The following is a 24,148-nucleotide window of genomic DNA, read 5'->3' on the forward strand; positions in this document are numbered from 1 at the left end:
TCTTTTTTTTTTCATATTTACCTAATTACCATTTACAAAGCACATAACATTCTTATAAGCCTGATTCACATTAGAAACAGATGAAGTGGTTATAACTTCACAATAAAAATCAGTCCTGATAATTACAGTATTCAGCCTGGATACATGGGTATTCATGCATAGCTGGTGAATAATTGTGGACAATTCAAGGGTTTATAGGCTTTACAAAGACTTACTAATGCAAAAAAAAAAAAAAATCAGGAAATAGGAAAAGCCAAGCTAGTTGAATGATGCTATCTGCATAATCTCTCAAATTCATATCATTTCTGAAGAAGCATCACAACTTTGAGGACATATGTATGCTTTGGTTTATCTTCCTTCAGGCACAGACTGTACATCAAAGCAAGAAAAGAATTGATAATCATTCACATTCTGTTCAGTCAGTAAATAGTTTTACCAAATGATATGTAGGAAAAAAGATTGAATTTTTATATAAAATGAACATTGCAATCATTAACAACAACTGTATTAAACAATTCATCAATATTTATGACTCCTTTCCATGTAGATTAATAGTCTTTGAGAAACCTCATTATTTAAATGATTTGTGAAGGGTGAGGTTATTTTAAAGTCAATAATTTTTTTTTCTCAAATGTATGTAAACGTTCAGGCTGGAAGCTACATAGTTTGTGGCAAATATAAAAACATTGCTGGGAATGCTCAAGTCAAGGAAACATTGATTAAATTATTGGTATCTTCCAGCATTGTCTTAGGCCAGGGTGGGGATGGGAGAAACAGGAAGCATGTAGAATCTAAAAGAAGAGGCAACATAGTCCCCACAAAAAAGAAATGTGAAACTTGGTTTTAAAAAATAAGATATGCCAACAAAAGTTAACTAAGGAAAAAACTACTCTAAAGAAGCAAAGCAGTATGTAAAATTCGTGAAGTTCAGACTGCACCCATAAAAGCACCTATATTATTTTGGAGTACTACTTTTCTGAGAAACCTGTAAATTGTGTTACAGGACAAGTAAATTATAGCCTGTAACAAAGGATCAAGTACTACCATAGAAGAGATGGACCTTGATTTTTATAATTAAGATGTTAATTGTCTCTATCATGACTTATTATAACATTGCCCAATATGTCAGGAATTTTGAAATGTCAAATCAAAATTTAACTGCCTCAACAAATAAATTAAAAAAAAACAGAACCACAAAATACTGTAATGTAAAAACTGGCTCTATATTAGTAAAATGAACTGTAAAATTATGCATTATGCAAATCTGTTTACTTTGAAAAGTGACGTAAAATAGCTAAAATAGTGTCCCACTGCTTGATTTCACATTCCTGGTATTATAAAAATGCATTGAAGTACAATATCTGTAGATTTTTACTTATCTGACAAAATGTGATGTTTTAAGAAAGGTTTGCATGCTACTTCTTTGTATCTCTGGTAGCTATAATTTTGTAAATTGTGGGGTTTATTACTGACTGAGTCAGTTTTGTTAGGCCACAACTGCATTGCTCAGAATTATTTTACTGTATGGCCCTAGGTTAGTGTCAATGACAGGATAAATTTCTATGAGGGAGTGAAGAAAGAAGTGAAATAGGAGCCATATTTTTATAGTGTGAAGATTGGAGGAGGAGGTTGCCAGTCACCATGACAGTTTGCACATGTCACTAATGTGTTTGGCCATCTTGTTGGCATTGGTCTAATGTATTTGATCACCACCTAGAACTGTAGTTTCTCTAGTTGTCCTCTGATTTACTCCTTCATCTTCTCAAATCTTGGGCCAGGGTAATGAATGACAAATATTCTTCTACTAATTCCCAAAATGCAGAAAACCTAAACACTATGATAAATCTTGTATACTATTTCATTCAGGATGGTTTTGCTTCTTTCTGAATAAACCTTAATTTTTAGAAAAATAAGTAGATTTCACAGGAACAGGATCTTGATGATGGGTTCTTTAAATTGGGTCTGGGCTATCTGGATGTGGTTTCTACCTGATTGTATTTAAAAACATTAATGGGGGATCCCTGGATGGCTCAGAGGTTTAGTGCCTGCCATTGGCCCAGCGCGTGGTCCTGGAGTCCCAGGATCGAGTCCCACATCAGATCCCCTGCATGGAGTCTTCTCTATGTCTCTGCCTCTCTCTGTGTGTGTGTCTCTTATGAATAAGTAATTAAAAAAAAATTAATGACACTGTTTTCTGTGGTAAAATGGCCATTGGTAGTCTAAGGCATTAAGTGGCAAAGCAACTAAATTATCACCTGTAGACACCTGTATTAAATATCTATGGGAAATGAAACTTTGGAGGATCAATAAGTTGCTGTCTTAGACATTTCATAAAAATAAATATAATGCTTTGTTGATATTTTCTTGTTCACTGGGTGTCATAGGCAAAATTCGAAGATGGTCAATAAGATTCCTGCCTTTTGCTGCTCATAACTTTTATAACCCCTCCTCCTTACATAAATGCAGAAGTTGTGAATATAATAGGATATCATTCTCTTGATTAATTTCCTAATCAGTTGGCCTTTAAATAATCAAAAGGAGATTATTCTGGGTGCGCTTGACCTAATTTGCTGACTAAATTTTTCTAAAACAAGGTGAAACAGAAAATTTGTCTGCTGACCTTGAAGGAGCAAACTGCAATGCTATGGAAAGAACTGCTGAAAGTCTATAGTAGCTGAGGACAGTCCTGGTGAACAACAAATAAGAAAGTAGGGAGCTCATTCCTACAACCAAAGGAAATTAACTTTTCCAACAATCCAAATAAGTTTAGGAGAGGACCTGAGTCTCAGATAGGAAAGCAGGCCCAAGGGAGACCTTATTTCTGCCTGATGAGACTCTAATCAGAGGACCCAGTTATTCTATGTTCAGACTCCTGATCGACAGCAACCTTGACACAATAAGTCCATGTTGCTTTAAGCAACTACTTGTGTGGTAATTTTTTGGGAAATAATAGAAAATTAATAGATATTTTGTTACCTAGAAGTGGGGTGCTACTGTAAAAAGTCCCTAAAAATGTGTGAGAGGTTTTGGAATCAGGTAGCGGGCAGAGGCTAGAAGAATTTTGAGGAATATTATATAGAAAGCCTAAATTTCTTTGAACAGACTGCTAGTAAAACTATGGGCTTGCAGGATGCTATCAATGAGAGCTCAAAATGTGAGGAACATGTAATTATAAACTGGAGGTGAAAGCATCCTTGTTAAGTAGGGATGAAAAAGCCAATGTTTAGGAAGGAATGAGGCACTGAAAATTGTGATGGGCTTTTATGCCAGGGACTGAATCTCTAAAATTTTTGCTAAATCTTCTTTTGCCAGTAGAAACACTATTTTCTTCCTTTTTGAGGAGGTGGTCTACTTTTGCCTGAAAAAAATTAGTGACCTCCACTGTGGTACTATTGTTCCAAAGACTTCTGATCTTCCTCAAGGTCTAATGACCCACAATCCATTACTTCTATATCTATCACTGGGCTTAAATTCCAACAAGGCCAAAGAATAAAGTACAAAGAATTGCCATGAGAAGGTCTAATATAAACAAAACGATTAACAAGATTTTGCACATGTATGTATACAAAAATCTAGGGTCATGTGTTGAAATCAATTCTAAAAGCTTTAAGTCAGGTTTAAGAATATGTTAGATTAGGCTAAATTTAGATTTACAAAATAGATATTCCACGTTCAATATTCATCTCAATATCATAGCAGTGTTCAATAAATTTGAGCAAATGATGGCTTGGCTTAATTGGATGACAGTACTTCTAATATTTTGCTTGTTTGATTTGGACCCAAATCTGCACTATACTATGCTAAATGAAGAGGAAATATCAGAACATCTTAACTTTGTTGTATATGAAGGTATCCAAATGCTGGGGTAGACTTGAATGAATTTATCATATAAAACTTGCTAACTATGTCTTACAGAGGTTGTAAAGGACAGTCCTTTCCAAGTCTAGAAAATACATTCATGAGTAGAACCCTTCCATGCTTGAATAGTTCTATGATGGCTATTCTGTGTAAGCCAGAAATGGTAGTGGGAACTGCTGCCACAGAACTAAACTCTCCAAATTTAATGAGTATAATCAGGTCTGGACCAAGTTGTGACTCTTAATTGTCAAACACAAGGTGTGCATGTTTACCATAATGAGTGACAGTCTAAAAATCAGAATAATCTGACAACATTTTTAGCACTGACTAGTTGAACATTGTAATTCTAAAATGAAATATATGGGTAGTCTACTGAATTCGTATGATTGACTAAACTCTAAATTTCATTAACAGGGGATCCCTGGGTGGCGTAATGGTTTGGCGCCTGCCTTTGGCCCAGGGCGCGATCCTGGAGATCCGGGATGGAGTCCCACGTCGGGCTCCCAGTGCATGGGGCCTGCTTCTCCCTCCGCCTGTGTCTCTGCCTCTCTCTCTCTCTCTCTCTCTCTCTCTGTGACTATCATAAATAAATAAAAATTTAAAAAAATAAATTTCATTAACAAAAGTATTTAAATCACTATAATAGAGAATCATGGTCTCTAAATGAATTCTAAGACTTAAGCCTACCCTCTCTTGATTAAAGGAAAGGCCAAGTCTCCTTAAGGAGGGACCCTTCCATAAAGCCTAAAAATGAACACTTAAAATTTCTTTTTCCTTCCCTCAAATAACTGTGACCATTTACTAGGGTGATTGTGTACTGGCAAAGAAAAAATAATCAGATTTTTGAGAGATTGCTGGACTCTGAGATGACCTTAATCCAGGACACCTGAAATGCCATTGTATTCCACTAGTCAGATTTGAGGCTTATGAAGGTTAATTGAGCAATGGACCCATTTCACAGAGGACCTGATAGATCCTTGAACACATCCTAATGTTATTTCCCCATAATTTGGAATAGTCACACTTAACAACTGGCATAATTTCCACATTGATTCCCTGTGATCTTACAATAAGAAAGGTTTTTTTTTTTTTAAAGCCCTTAGAACTGGTTCTATCTACCAAAACAATAATTCCAAATCAATTGTGATGGTACTGCCAAGGTTAGTGCCACTCAATCTAAAAGATGGTGACTCATGCTACATTCTCGTTTAGCTTGTCTACAGGGATCATAAACAATCCAGATGGATCTTGGAGAATAATGATGGATTATTATCATCTCAATCCCTTATTGACTCCAATTGCAGCTGCTGTTACAGATGAAGTTTCATAGCTGGAATAAATTAACATATCCCTAAGCTAGCACTCGGTATGCAGCTATTGATCTGGAAAATGTTTTTTCTTCTCTATTTGTTGGTAAAAATCATGAAAAGTGCTTTTCTTTCAGCTGAAATACCAATAATATGTCTTTACTGCCCTACCTTATAGCTATGCAACTCTCATAATCCTACAATGTAGTCTAATTTGGAGCAATCTTGCTCACCTCTCCATGCTGCTGGACTGGTCTGTTACACTGATTTATTACATTAATGATATCAATGACATTGATGCTAACTGCAGCTGGTTGTTAGGATGTCACAGTTATTCTACACGTCTAGTTAGAACAAACACATGGCAAAGGATGGAAAATAGATTCCTCCAAAATTCATGGGTCTAGAAAATGTTGAAAGATCATTTCCATGTAGTATGACAACTTGCTTCTTCAAGTGTCTCCTCTCTCTTTCCTATTTACTATATTACTTCTCTTGTAACAAGGATTATAATCACATTATTATCTAGGTATTAATGGACTTCTATAAGAAAACATATTCAACTTCTTGTTAATTACTCTTTCTTTCCAAGTTAACTAAAATTGCCTTTATTATCCTTTTTTTCTATCACTGGAACAGAATTTAAAATACTTATAAGAACATCTGCTTTAAACAAGACTGTATTTCAGCATTTCCTTCTTATCCTCTTGGAAACTTTACAAAAGGATAAGAATATATTTTTGAATTTTTGAAGAACTCAGAAATTTCATTTTTAGAGAATCTTGGAGATAAATATAATCCCAAACTCAAAAATACATATTGGGGCTGCCAAAAGCAGCTGAGGCTGAGCAGAAGTTATCTGTGTAGAAGTGAAGACAAGAAGCACAGCAAAGGATGAGAACTATCCTTGACACAGCTCAAAGAACTACAGAAAAAAAAAATCTGCAATTGAAATGCTCATTCTGAAGTCAAAAGTAGTAATGAATAAAGTTACTGGTTTGACATAAAGGAGCAAAGAACATAGAGCTACACAATGAATTACAAAAATGGGCCGTATTTTCAGGAACCAGCCTGTTTCTATAGCAGCAAATAGTTCCCCAATCCTGAGCACACAGCTGCCTGAATAAAGACAACCCCACCTTGAGTCATATTGCATGGCCACATGAGTAAGTGTTGACTAACAAAATATAAGCTGAACTTCCTGGAAACTTTAAGAGATGACTCAAAAGTTCCGCTTGTCCCCTCTCTCCTACTTCCTCCTGCTTAAGATTCTGATGTAATGCCAGAGTAGTGGAGTAGATGAGAAGAGCTTTGTAGAACAATAAATAAGCTTCTCTCCTATTTAAATCAATGTTACTGGATTTTCTTTAGAATGGCAGCTAAAGTTAATCAAAATAATTCTTTATAAATATATAACGGTTCATATTGATGGCTTTTTCGAGAGAAAAGAAAAGTAACAATTCTGACCACTTATTACTTAAACAGGAAAACTTTTATCTAAAAGAACCAGTAAAGGACAGCCCGGGTGGCTCAGCAGTTTAGCGCCGCCTTCAGCCCAGGGCCTGATCCTGGAGACCTGGGATCAAGTCCCCCCTCGGGCTTCCAGCATGGAGCCTGCTTCTCCTTCTGCCTGTGTCTCTGCCTTTCTCTCTCTCTCTCTCTCTCTCTCTCTCTCTCTTTGTGTCTCTCATGAATAAATAAATAAAATCTTTAAAAAAAGGAACCAGGAAAAATGTATATGTTAAGCATGGATATTATAAACAGCAGCTGAGGTAAGTCTCAAACTGTGTTGACTTTAAAAGCCTATCATTGTCTCATGAAGTTCCACACTGTTCTTGAAATTGCAACATGACTTCTAGATTTCACAAAAAGAGAAATTTCTTTATGAAGACGCCACACAGGTATCTATATTTTTCATCCAATGACTTTAAAAAATTATTAATTGGGTCAATTTTAGTTTCTATAGAATTGGAAGATTTTCCCTGGTAATGACTGTGGGTTACCCCTCCATCAGTTAAATATGAAAACTAGCATTGACGAAATGGGCAATGAAACCCAATATTTTCTGGCATCTTTACATTGTATCTGAGGGTTATTGCCAACTAAAGATAAATACAGTAAATAATTAAAGTGAAGTAGATTTATATAACAACGCTATGCATACATGCATAACTCATAACAAATTGTTGAGCAACAGAAATTAAAATGCAATGAGATTAAAGAAAAATATCACTTATGTAAATTATAAGCAGATACATTCATGAAACAGTATCAGACAATTTTGGATAAGCATATATATATACACATGTGTTACTCATATTAGGTGAAAGGCTGTGGTAGATAGTGTGCCTAAGGAAGACAGGGGTCAGGATAGGGGAAAGAAAAATGCTAAAAGAAGAAAGGAACCTTATTTAATTGCTTAAGTTGTTAGTTTCTTCTGTTCACCATGAGCCAAAGTGTAGGGTTATTATTTTACATTGAATTATAGAAATAGAAATATATGTATATTTATAAATATGGTGTTTTGTTTTGCTTTATTATTTTGTATAGACACCTGCCCAATGTCACTGAGAAACAGGGCCATTTCTCTGATTATAAAGTTCTACTTATATATCTATGCTTGTTCAATGGCAAATGCCAACCTTGTTTATGTATGTATATGTGTTACTGTATATGTGTGAGAGCACACACATGCCTGTATACTTTGCATAAAAGAGAGATACAACAGTATCCATAGTATCTAAGCCCTAGTTTTAGAGGGTTGGCATCTATTCTATATTCTTTACATTGCTGGAATAATTTTTCCTTTTTTATGACCCCAAATATTTTTAAAGTCTAGCTTTTGTCCTGGTGATATATAAGATTTCAATTTCTAATATCTCAAATATGGATCCAACTTCTCTCCTATGCAGTGTAATCCATCAGATCATCAGTATTATTATAATCATTATAACCACACACATTTAATTATCTTTCCTCAGGAAAAAATGACATTTTGGTAATTTAACAAATGTTATACATAATTCCAGGGGTATCACATCACTGACAATTGCTCTCACTTTCTACATTTGAAACTGATGCTGCAAGTGAGTCAGAGAATTTGCTTAAATTTCAGCCTGTTTTGATACTACATGTTAAAAAGAGAATCTGTGCATTACATAGAAGGTTGGATAAAATTACCAGAAGATGAAATTTAGGCAAATTCAGTGTTAAAATCCTAAATCAGCTGAACGGTTATGTTGAACTCTTATAAGAACATTTCCTAAAATCTAGAGAAGACTCATAACAAAAACATCTAGAAGGCAGAAATGCTGGCTGCACATCATTGTTGGTGTCACAACTAGTGCAACAGAGCCAACAGAGGCACTAGAACAGAATACACAATGAAGTCTGAGGTGTCAGGCTGCAGGCAAAGCAGGTACAAGTGAAAGTAAGGTCACTTCTATGGAAGCAGGGACCACATCATGGGCGATTTTAGCAGTGGTTGATTTAGAAAATGCATAGCGAAAGCATGAAGAACTGTAAAGAAAAAAAATCCATTAGCAATGATATTGAGCAGCAAATTTGCATTCTTGTTATGTATGCTGTAAGGCTACATAATAACCTTATTGATGGTATTTAAATTGTGCTTAAATTACAATTGCAAATAAACTTGAAAATATGAATGATTTATTGGATTTGCATTAAAAGTGTGTTGTAATCTGAGAGAAGCAAAAAATTTCTTTCAATGGTCTCTAATGAACTTGTCTGAAGGATACAAGAGTGGTGAGTTCACTCTGTTCCTTAAATGGTTCAAGAAGAAGCAAACCGCAGTTTACTGCAAGATACCTGTTTGATTGGGTCTTTTATCATACTCTCAAGGTCCTTTTCCTAAACCCTCTCCTTTTTGAACTTTGGCAAGGAGACTAGATGTAACACTTCACTGAAAATATCAAGCAGCTACATTTCAGCAACAATTAAACATTAAGAAGGTATAAATATACTGTAACTCTTCTACAGATTCACTTTTATATAATGGGCAGTGAGTTTATACAATCTGATGTCTTTAACCCCAAAGCATTTTAAATAATTTTGTTGTGCAGGTATAAGTCAAGGCATCAATCATTTAATGGGTTGATCATTTTCATTTATGGGTTACATAATTTGCTGCAAGTGCATTGTTTGTAATCTCATTATATTCTGACATAGCAAAATGATGCATTGAAATTTCAAGTTATATTTCTTTTCCATTTTTAGTAAACATTTTCCTCTTATCTTCCATTCCAAAGGAAGAATCAGGCATTTCATATATCCTTGTCTAAGAAGTTTTTTAAAATATTTATTTATTTATTATTTATGATAGACATAGAGAGAGGAAGAGACACAGGAGGAGGGAGAAGCAGGCTCCATGCCAGGAGCCTGACGCGGGACTCGATCCCTGGGCCAAAGGCAGGCGCTAAACCACTGAGCCACCCAGGGATCTCCCTAAGAAGTTTTTTCAAGATAGGTAGGGGAAGCTACTACAAACACATTTTAGTTTTATATGTACATGAAAGCCCTAGCTTATTTATGAGATTTTGCTAAGTGCCCTATTGGAGAAGTGCCTTATATTTTGGAAACTATTTTACTGTTAATAAATTCACTCAAAACAACTCATTATGCTTGTCAAGTTACATGTTATCACAAAACATATCCCTGTTAAATATTTGCAGTCTTTAGCAAATCTTACTGCATGTGATGGTTTCAACAGTCTGAATATTTTTGAAGTGTTTGTTCAGTTTTAATTTTAATGTGTGTGTGTTTTAGATTTCAGACCATTGTTTCAGCTAGTTAGCTGTGGTTTTGAGGGTTAGCTGATTTGAGTGCCAAAGTATAGACATTCATATCTCAGACACTGAACATCTCATGTTTCTTTTGAATGTACACAAACTATATTTGATACGGTCAATTATATTTCTGGATTAGGATTGAAAATGTGTTGAAATTGAGAAAATTTCGCAATTTACAAATATATTAACATTCACCCTTTGTAAACCCTTGTAAGTCAAAATTCACAAGAAATGCACTATCAAATATCATAAGCCTGAACTCTGCAAGAACCTTGAGCATACTGTAGTTTGTTCACAGTGGAAGTGGTAAGGCAAAAGGATAGCAGGCAAATAGAAAATAAATTGCAATTAAAATTAAACTGTAACTCTGAACCTGACAATTATAACTCAGAAGAGAAACTCAAATGCTGTGAAGACTATGACATTCTATATACCTTAGGAATTTTCAAATACTTAGAAAGTATAATATTTTTGGTAAATAGCTAAGTTTTTCAATAATGACTTAGTCACTTGGTAAATTGTCTTTCAGCCAGTTAAATTTTATTACATATTTTCACTAAAATATGTAGATTTTTGGCCATTCATCATATTGGCATGTTCCCCTGAGTGTATGGCATATCTTAGGAGTGAATATGCCTTATTGTTGCCTAGGGAGGCTGGATACTGGGCCAATTTTCATTCTTTCAAGAAGAACACAGAAAGCTACGAAGTCATCATTGACTTTCAAGGGAAGAATCAATAACCCATGGGAAGATAGAAATACAGGATTTCTTTAGAATTTTGGCAGATTTGGAAAAACCCTAGAACCTCTATGAGAATATGAAAAGGTGATAGGACAAAAAAAAAGCTGAGATTAATGACTGAAATTATAGTTTTCTGTTGAACTAGGTTAATAGATTTTGAATTAGTTTTACATTTTTCAAATGATGTAGATCAAAGTACATTTATGCCACTTCTCTTCCTATGGTAGGAACTCCTATTTTACAACTAATTTTTACAGATGAGAATAAAATAAAATGGCAGCAATTCTAAGTGATAATCCATTGATACGTTGTTAACTTGCTATAGATAAAAGGAGGACTTCAATAGAAATAAATATTGCATCTTATTACCTACAACTATAGTTTGGTTAGTTTGAATTTATAAGGACACCTCTAATTATTTATTGGTGATTACTTCAGTATGTATTATGAAGGGAGGTAAAATTCTTGATATTTATATGCTAAAACTTTAGCAATACTGCAGAAACAATTATCTATTACCGATTATAAAGGCCATACTTTTAAAAATATTTTAATTCCTGAGGTTAGTAACCTTTAACTGTGGAAACATGGTGAGGCACTTTAATTGTTAATTATCAGGGGTAATTCATAACTTTGTTGAATACTGTAACCTTATGGGTAGATACTGGGAGTAGATAAGACTCAGATGACAGGAGAGGAAGACAAGCTACAACAGCACAAAGGTCTGGCCATGAGGTAAGACACTAGCATTTTTCATATTTCAATGATGCCTTAAGTCCCATATGAATGTTTTGACCTAAATCAAGGTGTAAGAATTAGCAGATTTTCAGCACAATCTTCTGGCCAGGAGAATTTACTAGTATTCTATTTATTTTTAAGTATATCTATCCAAAGAGATACTGTTCAAGCCTTTGGAACCAGGGATGTAAAAAAAAAAAAGTGCTAGTCAGAGTTGTTTCCATTTTTTCCCCCTTTGTTCACAGCATGAAATTGTCTGTGATTGACTGTTAGAATTCTATTGGGCCATAATCATGGTGAACAATTTTTTTCATGACCTTAAATTTTTTATTTACTCAGTCTATCTAGAGAAAATATATACTTACCACATAGAGGATGCCAAATCCAACCTCTAACTTTTTGACCTTAGCTAAAGATTGAGCCCTGAGAAAACAGGAACCACATCTATTTTTCTTGATGTTATAACCCATTATCTCAACTACTCTCTAACAAGCAGTTCAAAAGTACTCAATGAGTTTTACCAAAAGACTACACCTATCACTACCACAGATAGGGATTCCTTACAAACTCCCTAAAAAAAAGTTTTGACATGTGAAAGTTTTGACATGTCTTTGTATTTTTGCCTACATGGTAAGTAAGCAAAGGAATTTTAATATTCTGTGCTTCTAGTAACATGGTTCTCATAGGGTTTTTGTACTTACTGGATTACTTTGTTTTATAGTACAGTGTCTTTACTATATGGCAGCTTTATGTTGGGGTTATGAGTACTGTTTCTTCTGTTTAAAGGTGTTTGCTTATTTATGACTCTTGAAATCTGCAACTTGTTGCCTTCTACTGTTTACCATCAAGATTCCAAGGGATTTTTTCTTCTAACCCACCGCCCTCTCTCCAGAATGAGCATCTTCCTACAACTGTCACCTTGATTTCCACATGTTTCTATTTATTTCCTTTTAGTTGTCTGGGAGCTATTTCTGTGATCCTAAAAGCTTCAGTCCTGTTCTAATTATTCACCTGTTTAGAATGGAATATTGATATGATTAGAAAAGTTGGTATTAAATTTTGGAAAAATAACATTAAAATAATAATAAAAAGGAGGTATTAAAATATCACTAAAATTTGCCATTAAATGCCTTAAAAGATAAAGCTAAAGAGAAAATTTTCTAATGTGTTGGCATCCCAATTTTGCTAATCTCATGTAGCCACAGATAACCAAAAGATAGCAGCTGTATTTATTTCTAGACTAAATGGATTCAGAAATGCCTCAAGTACAGTAAATATCATTATAAACTTCATATCCGTCTGAGAAATTGCCTACCACTAGTAAATGGTGTGCTGCTAGAATGCTTAGTTGACTGTTACAAGTTAAGAGGAGAAACATAATAAGTGGCACAAGAAATAGCTATTATCATAATATATGGTTTCTAGCAATAAGAAATAAATATAAGAAATAAACATATAAATTCGAAAAGACTAGTAAGGCTGCACATGGAATATTGTGTTTAGTTTGAAATCTTTAATTACTTGTTAAGTATAAAGAATCCAGAGATAGCTTAGAAAAGACTGCCAACAATGATAATGAATAAAGAATTAGCTCATTAAAAATGATAAATTCATTATAAATATAAAGTTTTATTAGTCACTTTCCAAAGTAGTAACTTAAAGTCATGTCTTAGTTTCCAAATAAATTAACATTGAAAATCTGAATGACTAAGAGATAACTTTTATGGGATGAGGGATAATTAAGTAAATGAAATGAAAATAATTAATGACATATTGAGAGATAATGAGAAAAAGCCTTAAGATATTATAAAATAGTCTTCATCAGTTTTACTTCTTTTGTTTTAAAAATGCATGCATTGGGACGCCTGGGTGGCTCAGTGGTTGAGTGTCTGCCTTCAGCTCAGGGTGTGATCCTGGGATCTGGGATGAAGTCCCACATCTGGCTCCCTGCAGGGAGCCTGCTTCTCCCTCTCTCTGCCTGTGTCTCTGTCCCTCTCTCTCTCTGTATCTCTCATGAATAAATAAATCAATCTTTAAAAAAATAAAAATAAATAAAAATAAAAATGCATGTATTAAAAAAATGCGTGTATTTGTAGGACTATATCCATGAATATTGCACATGAAATATTGATTAAGAGATAATTTCTCAGATATAAATTAAGTGGCCAATTATTAGATAGAATGCAATAAAGCAACAGCAATCATAATAGTGTAACTAGTCATTCTTCTCAACTATACCAACACTCCTCCCAGTTACATTTACAAAGATGACAAACATAAAGGAGTGTGGAAGGATAAATGTATGGAAATATAACATTTGATAGACTTTTTGGAGAGATAAGTCCTTAATAATAAATTTTATTAAATAGAAATACCTGCATGAGAAAATACTCAAGTTAAAAGCACAGATTAATGTGTTTGAATTAAGTTTTGATGCCTGTAAAACATTTCAGTTAGTTTCATTTAAATCAATACTAAGTGTAAAATGCTCTCCTATGACTACTTTAAAAGTAGTATCTATTTAGTAGCTGAGGCAATTGCATGTTTCTCATGCAAAGTTTATCAATTTTACACATTTAACAATGAAAAGGAAAGTGCTTTTTTAAGTTTTAAAAAAATTTATATTTAATATAGTTTAAAAAACCCAATAAATAATAATAAGATAATACATTTTTTAATCTACAATGATTTTATGCCCATTAAACTTACATTTTTTAAAACACTGATGCAAATATTATTTAGACCTTGAAAGCAAAAGATTAAAAAGGACAAAATAACATTTATCAAAAATATGCTTTGCTGAGGGTTTTCCTAAATCATTGGTTATCAGCCAAGGCAATTTTCACCCCACATAGGCAAGGTCATTTGGCAAGGTCTGGAAACATTTTTAGTTGACAACAAATTGGAAGAGAGGAGCTGGGGAAGCTATTTGAATTTAATGGGAGAGACTAGAGATGATACGAACCGTTTCTATAATACATGAACAGTCCTCACAACAAAGAGTCATCCAGCCCAAAATGTCAACAGTCCTAGCACTGAGAAACACTGCGTCTGAGCAGTTTTGAGACTACTAGATATTTTTTCAATGTAAATTAGGAAATCAACTTTTTTTTTCTTCCCAAGCAGTATAAAATCTAGATTTAATGGTAGAATAATTCATACTTCCCTTAATAGAATTCATCTTCTTTCCCTTTTTAATCATAAATCATCTTCTAACACTTGTTGAAGATATAGCATTTAAAAATTAACATTTAAACAGTCTTATCAATACAACATAATAGAAATTGAATCTAATTTTTAAAAATGTGCCTTATTATCATATGCAAAATTACATAAACACACACATTAGGAAAAATACTATCTAACTTTTGTATAACTCCTTATAATTTACTATATTATTTCAAGTGACCTCAGTATACCCTTTAATCAATTACCTCCAATACATTGATTGTGTCTAATAGTAATCTATTTTCTTGAGCTTCAGAAGTGTTCAACATCTGCTGGTCCCCTTTTTATAGACACTATTAGTAAACTGTCCATAACCAATATGAGACTACGGAAAGCCTGCCTAGTTCACTGAGGTACTTTAATTCCTTTTATTTAATATTCACCACATATAGAAACTAAATATTTATTAAATCAATGAATGAATGAAATAGAAAGGTCTTTAATTTATTTTCAATTCTATAGTTTATTTCTGCTTTTATTAGAATATCCAAAAGATATAAAATCCTTGTATTTTGTTTATTTGGAAAGCAATACTATTTTAGGTAAGGCAGAGTTGAATTGGTTGATCAAAAATATTCATAAAACTTTATTCTTGAGTCATATAATATAAAAACATTACAGGTTAATAAACTGAAAGGTAGATTATAGTTGAACAGCCTGTGATGAATAGTGAGAAGTTGAAGGGAAACCCACTAATATGTCAAAACTGCTGAGATGGAGTCCCTGTTTCGAACATTTCTTTTGCTTTTGAATAAAATATTTACATATCTCAAACTCCATTTGTGCTTTATGGGAAGAAAAGCAGATTTTTAATTTGCATGTTTGTTAGTTTAATGGAACTAGGTTCAAATTGAATTTAAAAGCTGCACCAAAACTCAGAATTACCAGAATCTATTCACAAGAGTGAGGACAAATTAAAAGACCTTCAGTTTTCATTTATATGACATCTTGTCATCTCAACTATAGTGCTATAGAAGGTGATATCGCATATTTAATTTTGCTTAGAACTTAAATAAAAATAATATATAAAAATAAATTTAGCATTTAAGTAAATAATATAAGGAATATTTCAATCAATAATAGAAACAAAATATAAGTTTAATTTTACTTTGAAGTGTCATTTTCACATTCCCTTAGCAATTTGAAGACATAATGAGGAATTGAAGATAGCATAGTTGAGGAATTTATTCTTATCTTGATTACTTACTGGACAGATAACCTTGGATTTATTTATTTATTTATTTTTTAAAGATTTTATTTATTTTTCTTTTTTTTTAAATTTTTATTTATTTATGATAGTCAGAGAGAGAGAGAGAGAGAGAGAATGAGAGGCAAAGACATAGGCAGATGGAGAAGCAGGCTCCATGCACCGGGAGCCCGATGTGGGCTTCGATCCGGGTCTCCAGGATCGCGCCCTGGGCCAAAGACAGGCGCTAAACCGCTGCGCCACCCAGGGATCCCTAACCTTGGATTTAGATATTAACTCATTGGGTATCTTCCAGGGTACCTGGTGGCTCAATTGGTTAAGTGTCTACCTTAGGGTCAGGTTATGATCCTGGAATTCAGGATCCTGTAATTCAGGATCCAAACCCACATTGGGGCTTCCACTTAGGGAGTCTGCTTCTCCTTCTCCTCTGCCCCCCCCCTTCGCTCCTGCTCTCTCCCATTCACTTTTTGTCTCAAAAAAATAAATAAAATCCTTTTTAAAAATAATAATTCATTGCTTAATAGTAAGCTGAAAATAATAGGTGCTTTCTCCTTCATATTACACGATATTAGTGCAAAATGAATATTTTAATTTATGTGCATGTCCTTTGAAAACCTCAGATGTGAAATTTCCAGTGTATATTTCACCATCTCTTTAAAAATAAAGATTTTTTTTTAGGATACTCACGGAAGTATGTACAATGTGTTTGCTGAAATTTCCTTTAAATTATCTGGTTCTATAATTCCACATGTTCCCACTAACAGTGATAAATTAGGGCAGAAGAACTATGCTTATGTGCATCTACTGTATAAATGTAGTATTTTCAATCACTTTTTCTAACTGTACAATATTTCAGACCATGAATAAGACTTTATATATAATTCCATTAAATATTGTAGTGTATTTCCTTCCTGACTTACATGTATAACAGGATGAAAATTATTTTATCAACTGGTACATTTTGGGGACAAATAGTCTTTATTTAGAAGAATCATTTGATATGCAACTTGTAAGCACTAAATTCATGTTTTTGAAAGAAATAAACTAGTTAGATAAACGTCTCTGTGTAAGGAAAAAATACCCAGAAATTTATGGATTTTAGATATCTAACAAGCAAGGCATAAATACAGTTAAATGGAAATTGGATTAGAGGTTTACTACTATAAATGGCTGTCATAATTACATGCAATACAGTTTTAAGTATAAGTGTCCCCATCTCCCTTTCACAATCCATCCTTACCCATCCACAAGAAAATACAGTATCTACAAGCATTAAGAAAGGCAAAACGTCCCACAGTATAAATTATTTTATATATTAAAATATGTGTTAACCCAGTATGATAAAGTCCTTACCTTCCTCAAGTGACTAGGTTCATCAAGCAGCAGAGTGTAACATTTAGAGAATATACTTAATCTGCTCCTTTATGGTTTAAATTAATTTCTATTCACTATAAGAAAAAAACAAAAAACAAAAAACTAGCAAGCAAATTTCCCAGAATTTCTTTTGTTTGTTTTCTTGTTTTATCTTATTTGTCACAGTGAAGGTAAAGTTGGCAGAGTTTTATGCTGGGGAAAATGGGAAAGAATTTGATGACATGATTGATTTTCACTTACCAAGTCAGGTGCTAGAAAGCATTTTAAAGATTGAATTTATGTCCAGAATTCTGAATGTCACTGAAATATGAGAAACATTTTAGCTTTCCAATTCCATTCTTTAAAGGAATAAGTCCCTTACTAATCTGGAATGTCTGACATTTATTTTTTTTCAATGAATAATTAAATGTACTGATTAAAATGCAATTCAGATTGTCACTGCTCTGCTCAAGCCTTTCAATGCTTCCTATTTCCATTAGAACATACTCCAATGTCTTAATGTAGAACATAAGATCCTGTATGCCTTGCAGTGTCCGTGACCTTTTTCTGGGCTGCAAATAAACGAGGTCAAAGTCCTGACCCTCATTTCCCTTGTTTGGAATACTACTATGCCAGATATCCCCAAGGATACCATAAAGGAACACTTGAAAACTTTGACTATAGGTTTGACAAGTCAATATAAATTTAATTTATTAAATATACCTTTAAGTTAGGGAAGATTTCACTTAAAAAACTAATTTCAGTTAGTGAAAGGTTTATTTTCTTTTCTCGGAGAAAGTAGGTATTTTAAATATTTTACTTATTTTAAATATCTTTTTTTAAAAGATTTTATTTATTTATTCATGCAAAACACTGAGAGAGGCAAAGACATATGCAGAGGGAGAAGAAGGCTCCCTGCAGGGAGCCCATTGTAAAACTCAATCCTAGGATCACACCCTGAGCCAAAGGCAGATGCTTAACCACTGAGCAACCTAGGTGTCCCACTTATTTCAAATATCTTATTTTAAATATCTATTTATTTTAAATATTTAAGATAAATAACATATCTGTTGATTTCTTAGGAAGATACCCTTCAACATATATTTTCGATAAATCCTCAGAAATATGTAAGGCATGTAAAAAAGAGAATATTTCAACAATTCTCAGAAACTCATTACACTTTCTACAGAGAATGTACAATTTTTAAAAAGTTACCAAATATAACAAAAAGATACAAGAAAATTCATATACATATAAACAGCAGTTACTAATTTTTTAGAAGAGATATACTCTGAATTTCCCCAGTAAGACCACTTCTCTCATTGATTACTTCTTAGTCAAGTCATATTTTCTATACTTTTAAAATGCAAAAAATAAAAATAAAAAATAAAAAAATAAAATACATATTACTTTTAGCTTTCTATGCCAATATTAAAAAGGAAAAATTATATTTGATTGAAAAAACATTTTTTTTTATATCTCACTTGTTAATTCCTTGAAAAATAGTGAGTAATTTAATCAGACATCCAGCAACACTTTGCAACAAATAAATTGAAAAATACATTTTTGGTCATCCAAGTGTATCAGTCCATTCAAGTGTATCAGGATAAATTACCAGTAATTCTTTATTTTGTAGATTTACAAGGCTTCACACACTGTTTTTCACAGAAATGAACTACATATGCAAATACTATGTTAGTCTTAAATTTCTTTCTCACTAAATGCCAGAAACTGAATATATTTATTGCCATGCTAACAGAAAGACTGCACTATCTCAAATCTAATTTTTAGGGGACACCTGGGTGGCTCAGCCACTTAAGCACCTGATTTTTGGTTTCAGCTGGGGTCATAATCTCAGCATTCTGAGACTGAGCCGTGCATGTGGCCCTACACTCACTCTGGGTGACTCTGGGGTCAGCTTGAGATTCTTTCCTGCCCTCCCCTTCTGCTTCTCCCCCTACTTGCAGACTCTCTCTTTAAAATAAATAAATAAATCTTTAAAAAAAAATTTAGTAGCAACAATCATTTAATTCCTAAAGAAATGGTTGAGACAATGTACAGATTTATAAGTAGTTTATTTTTTTATGTATATTCTAAGACAGACTGAGAAAACATAAGTAATAAGCAATACTTTGTTCTGGGAAGAGTTTGTATGCGAAATGTCTGACCCATCTGTCAATATTTTAAAAATAAATAATTTGGTCAAATATTTTATCCACCATAACAGTCTGAAAGCTATAGAATAGACAGATTATTTCTAATTTCCATGGCTATGTTTTATAGATATTATTATTATTCTACAAAACAATTGAGCAGTATAGATATGAATTTTCAGTAAATATATTTTGAGCCAAAGTTCTAACTTTGGGATTCTGGGATCTAATTTGGAATTTTTTTTTTTCTTTCAGAATCACTGTAAGTGTTTTCTTAGATTCTGGTATAATCAATAGGCCACAGTGACTAGGAACTTCCACTTAGTCCAGGGGAAAAATAGCAGGCCATTTTAGGAAACAGACCTGGATCTGAATGTCAAATCTGCTATTTAATAGCAGAAAATTAGGCAGGTTGATTAACCTGTAGGTGTTTCACTTTTCATTAATAAGTAGGACATAATAACTCCTGCCTCAGGAGATTGTTGTGATTTATATACACAACATGCCACATAGTAAATAAATATTAAGTGAAAGCTACATGTATATGTATTCATGTTAATTAGGTGAAGAGACTGTAAAAGTACAGAAATAGTATCAAAAACAGAAGAAAAAGTAAAACTAGTTTCATGAAAAAATAAGAAAGAAATATGCAAAGAAATCAGAATTGTCATGCAGTATATGTTTTATGAATTTTGAAAGATGATTGTGATAAATAACACTGGGCATTCCAGCTAAATACAGAACTCACTCTAATCACAGAAGCTTCCAACCAGTCTCACTGCCTCCATTTTTGGCCTTCTATAACTTACTCTTGACAAAGCAGAAATAATCTTTTTTTAAACAACTAGACATGTTCCTTGACTCCAAACCACCCAGTGTCTTAACAATTTTCTCCTAATGCAAGATGTTATTGATAAGCTACATGGTCCTACTTTATGCTGTGCTGGGCCGCTTCCTTTTTTTGGAGGTAGGGGGGTCACTTCTTTAAGCCGACATTCTACCTGTCTCTCTCTCACTCATTTTATTTCAGGCACACAAATTACCCTGTTTTTGGGACAATCAAGGGATCGTCCTGCCATGGGGCCTTTTGCCAAAATTTTCCCTCTTCCCCAAAAGGCTCTTCCTTGGCTAGCCAGATTATTCATTCCTGTACTTCAAGTCTCTACTCACATAGACTTTTATCAGCTGAACTCCAGTTGTCATTTCTCTTTATTTTTCTACATTTCACATATTACTACCTAATATTCATTCCTTCATTCATTCATTTATTCATGTTTATTGTTTCTTGCCCCACCCACCCTAGGAAGGAAACTATAAAAGCAAATGCCACATATATTTTTGTATTTTCAGTAACTAGTAAATCAAATGTCTCAGAACACATTTACTGAATGAGTGACTGTGCTTTAATTTTTTTAATGGATTTTTTTTAGAGAAGTGGGGAGGGGCAGAGAGAGAGAGTGAGAGAAAGAGAATCTTCAGCAGTATGGAGCCCAATGCCTGAGTCAGTTTCACAACCCTGAGATAATGACCTGAGCTGAAATCGAGTCAGATGCTTAACTGACTGAGTCACCCAGTTGTTCCAGATGTGTTTTAGTTTTTAATTTAGAATTATCCATGTGTCTCTTTTTAACCCCTTTACATTTGCAATAACCTATTACTATATTCGTGTACAATTTTATTTTGTTCTTTTTAATAACTTCTAAAACAATAATAGCTATTAAAGTCTCTGAATTCCACTTTTAAATATTTTGTGTTTTAAATAGAGAGGACTTATTTATTTCATAACTTAACTTACAGATCCAACATGAAGTTTATGAACAGTTCTAAAGGTAGTGTTTTATAGTTGAGATCCATGAAGTTTTCACGTATATACATATGTACTCTGAAAGAGATTAAGTCTATCCTTTAGGTTTTAGAATTTTGCAATCTAATAAATTTGCTTTAAATTGTGGTTAATGCAGTTTCTCAGTGAATATAATTTAAATTTTAAAATCACCCCATCTAGAATATAGATCATGTGAAGTGTATTCAGCAATAATCTGTTTTTAGAACAGACTTTGAAAACCGCTGCTGGATTTCTCCATTAAGCCAGATGATCCTGAGGATTGACCACTGTTCGTTGGAGGGTTGTGCAGCTTTTTATTCTAATCGTAATGAGGTGGCAGTGTCACCATGAAAACTTTAGAGAAGCCCCCTGCCCTAGCCTGTGCTACCTTGCTCAGGACCTCTGTCTCTACCTAGCAATGAAGGCTGTAGCAGTTGCTGTTGCTTACTTGGGAAGGAGCTTAGAACTTGACAGCAGCCTTCTAAATTTGTGTCGGGAAGACATCCTTTGGACCAAAGCAAACCTATTTACACTTGACATGGTTTCTGGGGAGATGCTGCAGATGTGCCCTTTAGCACAGGTTCCTGGCCCCCAGTCAGCAGAAGCTACTATTAGGCCTTGTGTTCCTGCTGAGAGATGGAGGAACACGCTCCCTGGTTTCCAGTATTTATTTGGTAAAGCTGAGTCTGGGATACCCTTTTTTTGTTACTCTTTTCCAAACACTAAATTATTGTCACCTTGATGTACAGGTTTCAATAAAGCTTTGTAAAGATTAATATATATATGTGTGTGTATATATATATATATATATATAATTTGAACTTATGTTTAAATAATGCATATATTTAATAAAAGTAGAGCAATAAACCACCTGTTTTGTAAGTAATCAACATTTCATTAATAAATACAACCCATGTACTAATATTTCTTATGCATTAAAATTAGTGCTGATACATTTCAGTATAAAATCTAGTAAAATAAAAATAAATCAGAAGAGTCTATATAAGATTTATCATTCCTCTACTCTCTTCATTCAGTTTACTTTTACCAATGCCCTCCTGCGTGCCTGGACTCTGCTATGCAGTGATGTGTGACAATAGGCAAAAATATTTTCTGCTCTGACCATCAAAAAATAAGTCTTTTAGAGAAGACAAAAATAAAAATAAGTAGTTTCAAAATTATGGTTAAGTACCAAAACAGGAAAAAAAAAAAAGTTCAAAGTGCTGACAGGATAAAGCAAGCAACAGCACAAAGGAATCTGGGAGATACCAACTAAAGGAAACACACCCTCAGGTAGGTATGGAAAGTAAGCAGAAATCTTTGATTTGAAGGTCATAGAAACAATATGTGTCAAATAAAATGCCCAAAGAGTGTTAATAAAATATTCATAGCTTTAGTGATATTTTAATACCAAGTTTAAAAGTATTATCAATATTTAAAAGTCAAAATAAATAAATAATTTAAATGCTTTTTTCTTTCCTCCCTTTCCAGGCTCTTTATTTACAGTCCTTTTAAATCCAAGGGCTAAAATAGGAAATAAAATGGCTGTATGGTATTCACTTGCTTATTTTAGAGTAGTTTTTATATAATTATTCAGATGCATACATATGTGAAGCTAATATTTTTCAAATTGGCAAACTTTCCTTTCTTCTTTATAATTTCATTGCTAAAAATTCCCCAAAATTTTTATAAATGAAATAAACATTTCAGATTTATCCTCATAAGTAAAGAATATTTTTTTCACTTAAAACAATTGCAATTTGCTTCTATAGATCACATCGAGTCTGGCAATAAAGCCATTGCTACAGCTGCACTCACTTCAGTGAATTACTTTTTAATTACTAACAATTCTCTTCATTTGGCTTGAATGACCAGACAAGCATCTGGGAATTAAAATAAATAAATAAATAAATAAGTTGTCTCTCTAACAAGATCTTTTCTTAGCTGTACAAATCCCATTTTGTTTTTGTTATTTTTAACCAAAATAGTCAGTGCCATATTTTTTTTTCTTTCAATACTACTAAATAAATTTAGGCAGAATTCGTAGCAACACTCAATACAGGAAAATCTAAACAAATAAGGTCAGGCAAACCCTAGTAATTAAATCAGCAGGGCTGAGATCTCTCCCCAGTGGAATTTTTAAATTGCAATGCCAATTGGCACAACAATCTCAGGAAAGAGTACTTTTGTATCTGAGTTATTTCTGTGATAAAGAGCTGGGTTACCTTTCAGGGTTGTAACATTTCCACTGGCTTCAGCTCCTTCCAGAAAGCTGGGAAATAAGTTCTCTAAGATATCCATTAGGCTGGAAACATCTCTCCTTTTCTGCAACCAAGCTGGCCAACTTGCACAAAGAAGAAATTCAAAACAGTGTTTTTCAGTTTCAAAATAAGGAAAAAGAGAGCCCACAGGGAGGCTTTAACATCCTCAGGTTCTTGTAGAAGAGCATCACACAAGTGTCTGTTGGTTAATTCCCAAATAACACTGTTATGGGAGCTTTGCCCTTCTACTCTGTTATAAATGGAGGGCCATTATGTTCAGCATCTGCCTGTGCTTCTCCCTTCCTCTTTATGTATTTTCAGACTATAATTTAAAGCAGCACCTTTCCAAAAGAAACCATGTCTTTCTCTGCAATATTTAAAAAAAAAAAAAGAAGAATGTATCTGGTTAATCAAGTTTTAATGCAACATACAGTATTTTCATCAGCTTAGTAATTAAGAAGGAAAAATACCATTTAATGTTTCAAAACCAGATAAAGTGATTTACCAATCAACAATATTGAATGTTGACATTGAAAATAATCTTATCAGCATCATTTAATTTTCTGTACCATTCAGTCCTTCTAACATTCCTTTTTATTTCCAGGAATTCACATTTACCTCCTGCAGCCTTTACAGACTGGCTTCTCTCACTTTGTAATGTGCATTT

General features: G+C 33.4%; 1 long non-coding RNA gene across 1 annotated transcript in view; it reads right to left on the reverse strand.

Moving 5' to 3' along the window:
- Positions 1-23,823, reverse strand: part of LOC121476745 — a 41,616-nt gene extending 17,793 nt beyond the window's left edge. The window contains exons 1-2 of the long non-coding RNA XR_005984027.1: positions 23,446-23,823; positions 17,243-17,337 (exon numbers count right to left, since the gene is read on the reverse strand). This is a non-coding gene — a long non-coding RNA (uncharacterized LOC121476745). The remainder of the gene's footprint in view (positions 1-17,242; positions 17,338-23,445) is intronic.
- Positions 23,824-24,148: the final 325 nt, after the last annotated feature.

The sequence above is a fragment of the Vulpes lagopus genome, chromosome 16 (genome assembly GCF_018345385.1).
Source record: "Vulpes lagopus strain Blue_001 chromosome 16, ASM1834538v1, whole genome shotgun sequence".
In the NCBI taxonomy this organism is placed as follows: Eukaryota; Metazoa; Chordata; class Mammalia; order Carnivora; family Canidae; genus Vulpes; species Vulpes lagopus.